Source organism: Arachis ipaensis, chromosome B5 (assembly GCF_059453495.1).
Source record: "Arachis ipaensis isolate K30076 ecotype BB chromosome B5, ASM5945349v1, whole genome shotgun sequence".
NCBI lineage: Eukaryota > Viridiplantae > Streptophyta > Magnoliopsida > Fabales > Fabaceae > Arachis > Arachis ipaensis.
In genome coordinates, this window is record NC_142440.1 from 88,506,052 (window position 1) to 88,509,906 (window position 3,855).

At 39.5% G+C, this 3,855-nt stretch overlaps 1 non-coding gene across 1 annotated transcript; it reads right to left on the minus strand.

Moving 5' to 3' along the window:
* Positions 1-753: 753 nt before the first annotated feature.
* Positions 754-856, minus strand: LOC148564887 (small nucleolar RNA R71). Its single transcript, XR_015884041.1, has one exon. It is a non-coding gene; the product is annotated as a small nucleolar RNA R71 (small nucleolar RNA).
* Between the last annotated feature and the right edge of the window lie 2,999 nt (positions 857-3,855).

The following is a 3,855-nucleotide window of genomic DNA, read 5'->3' on the forward strand; positions in this document are numbered from 1 at the left end:
CCTTCCCCATCTACTCTTTTGTTTTTCTTTGTTATTTTCAATTCTGTCTGCTAACCCACTAACTGTTTGATATATTGCATCACCCACAACTAACAGTAATTCTGACACAAATACTGTCTTCATCTATTTTCTTTGCTTGTACTTGTTGGTTGTATGACAGGGAGAAGAAGCGGGGCTTCAACTTCCTTTGATTCTGAACCTGAGAGAACCTTCCTTAGACTAAGGAGGGAGGCAAAAGAAAAACGTGTAGTTGGTGCTGAAAAAGAGGAGGAACACTTTGAGGAATACTTTGAACCAAACATGAAAGAAAACATGGAAAATCATCATGAAGAAGAGACTCACAACCATGGCAGAGGAGGTAGAGCAAATCATGCTGGGGAGGATAGAAGAGTTTTGGGCTCTTACATTAATCCAAACCTAGGCAATTGTAGAAGTAGCATCCAAAAGTCAACAATCCATGCCAACAACTTTAAACTTAAACCACAGCTCATCACCCTTGTTCAGAACAACTGTTCGTTTGGAGAAGGTGTTCAAGAAGACCCCAATCAACATTTGACCACCTTCCTGAGAATGTGTGACACAGTGAAATCTAATGGTGTTCATCCTGACGCCTATAGACTGCTCTTATTTCCTTTCTCACTCAGGGACAAGGCAGCCAAGTGGCTAGAATCTTTCCCAAGGGAGAGCTTGACAACTTGGGAGGATGTGGTGAACAAATTCTTAGCAAGATTTTACCCTCCTCAACGAATCAATAGACTGAGAGTTGAGGTTCAAACTTTCAGGCAACAAGATGGTGAGACTCTGTATGAAGCATGGGAGAGGTTCAAGGACTTAACAAGGAGGTGTCTGATGAGATATTTTGGAGGAAAAATAAATTTCTCCAAAAACACCCAAAACTAACCGGCAAGTGTACCAGGTTGCATCAAGTAATAAAAACTCACGGGAGTGAGGTCGATCCCACAGGGATTGAAGGATTGAACAATTTTAGTTTAGTGATGGATTTAGTCAAGCGAATCGAGTGTTGGTTGGGTGATTTGTGATTTGCAGAATGTAAATTGCATGAAAGTAAAGAGTGCAGGAAATTAAATTGCTGAATCTTAAGGAACAAGAAATTAAATAACAGAAACTTAGAGTGCAAGAAATGTAAATTGCGGAATCTTAAAGCGCAAGGAATGTAAATTGCTTGAAATGTAAAGGGGATTGGGATGTGGATTTGCAGAAATTAAACAAGGAAAAATTAAATTGCATCAAACAGAAGAGGGAAAGGGAATTGGGATTGAACCGGATATGAAGCAGAAAAGTAAATGAACGTAGAAGGCAGTAAACAGAGAAATAAAATGAGAAATTCAGATCTCAGTTCCCAGAGACTAGAAAACCAAGTCTAGATCTCAATGCCTTCCTAGATCCAACAAGAACAATTGCAAGTAAATTGTAAATTGCAAGGAAAATAGATGAAGAGCAATTAACCGGAAATGAAATTCAATTAGCAGTAAAGAAACAGAGATCCAAGATTGAGATTGAAACAGAATTTCTTCAATTCTCCAATCCAAGATCCAAGACAAGTGTAAAATGAAATTGAAAGCAATGAAAGCAAAAAAATTAAAGTTCACTAAATAACAAAAGCTCTCCGAAAACTATTATGAAAATTCCAAAAGGAAAGCTCCCCGAATAACTTGAATTTTATCCTATTTATACACTTTCTTCAAATGATCTTCAAGGCTTGAGTTGGGCCTTTGCTCTTGGTGGAATTGGGTTGAAAGAGGCCTTGGTTGATTGCTCTTGAAGTTTGAAGAAGAACCAAAGTGAACCAATTGAACCGGTTTTGAGGTTAGCAAAAGTTGGACCAAAAGTTTGAGCCAAAGTTAGGTGTAATGGAAACAATTCTTATGAACATTTAACGTTTGAACTTCACTAATTGGAGGAAGAGACTCATTTTCTTTATACATTACCAAACATTAAGTTTGGTGTCCTCCAAAGAGAAGTGTCACGGTTCAAATGAGATAAGAATTGATGGTTCACATAGTTTTAATAAAAAGAACACTCTTGCTACGGATGGATAAGACTAATGTATGTTGTCTTGTTGTGATGACTAGAAGGTCAAAGAATCTTCAATGAAAAAGACAAGACAAAGGAAAGTATAGCATAAGGACAAAATCCCATCACATGCTTCAAGAAAGAAATCTGCCACTCCTTGAGAATGATCACGGCAAAGGCAAGGGAAGGAGCAAACATTGTCTTCATTCATCCATACATGCATACCTTTGATCTCCATAAGTCTAATTGCATCCCAACCCTTCATTGCTCATTTGAAAGCATACCACCTTCAAGCCATGCACATGACCGAATCACTCCTCAACATAACAAGCTTTGTGCAACCTTTCTCTTACTTTAAACTCCAACCACTTAAACTTCTCTTCATAATTTCTTGTCATTGCAAGTCCGGTCCTAATTTCTCTTTCCTCCAAACACACATCAAACTCTCCAACATTCTTCACATTCCCTCTCAACCAACCAAGTGATCATGGCATCCTCCTCAAGAACCAAACGACGAAAAGGAAAAGATCCAATAGTGGAAGAAGAAACACATGAATATGACCAACGGAGGTTCAAGTCTTGGTTTCATCAAATGCAAATTCAATGGATGAACGAGAAAAGAATCTATCCTGAAATTCCATTCATGTTGCCGGATGATGGATGTCAAGAAATGAAGAACAAAATCCAGAAGAGGAGATGGGAGGAACTTGCATCACCAGCCACCCGAATCAATGCCAATATCATAAGAGAGTTCTATGCAAATGTCCCAAGGCTTGACATGCGTCAGCCCCCAACGTACAAGAGCTATGTACGGGGGGTGGAAGTAGACTTTAGCCCAGATGCAATCAAGAAAGTTTTGAAACTAAAGTCAGTCCGCTTTGATGAACCGGGATACCAACAAAGATTGAATGAAGATCAAGATTATGAGGAGATTGCGAGAGACATTTGTTTTGAGAACTCAGAATGGGAAGGAGATAACAAGAACAGATACAAGTTCCTGAAGAGATGTAACCTCACTCCGGAAGCAAAAGGATGGTATGAGTTGATGAAAAGATCAATTCTGGGCACTGTGAACACCTCAGAAGTTAACAGAGAGAAAGCCGTGATGCTGCATTGTATCATGGTGGGTGGAGAGATAAGAGTTCATGAAATCCTTGCAAGAGACATTCAAAAGCTAGCTGAAAAGAATTCGGCCGGATCTTGGTTGTACTATCCAAGTACCATTTGGAGGTTGTGTGCAAAGGCTAAAGTTCCATTGGAAGAGGAGAATCCAATGTGGTTAAGCCAAGGCATGCCCATAACCATTGAACGAATGATGATGCCCCTTGAAGCACATCAAGGCCGAAGACCACATGGAGGAAGGGAAAGAGAAGAGCCAATGGAAGAAGATGAGCCACACATAGAAGAAGAGCCACAAGAGGAGGAGGAACAGCCACACTTTTTCCCACATGGTAATATGGATATGACTCAAATGCAAGAAGCAATAGGAAGATTGTCTCAACAGTACACGAGAATCCAAGAAAGGCATGAGGAATACCATTCTCTGTACATGAAGAACCAATAAGCACAAGAAGAAAGAGAGCTAAGAATAATGAGCAAACAAAGTGAATTCGAGTCAAGATTCCTTGTGATGCAAGAAGAACATGCCTTTCAATCTCATGAATCTTTTGGGAAGTTGGAACAAATGCAAGCTGAAAGTTTGAAGGCTTTCAAGGAGTTCACAACACTCCAAGATGCAAGGTATGAAGTACAAGCCGATTACAACGTCAATAGCCAAATCAAACTAAACTATATTGGAGAACATTTGCACAACATGGATCC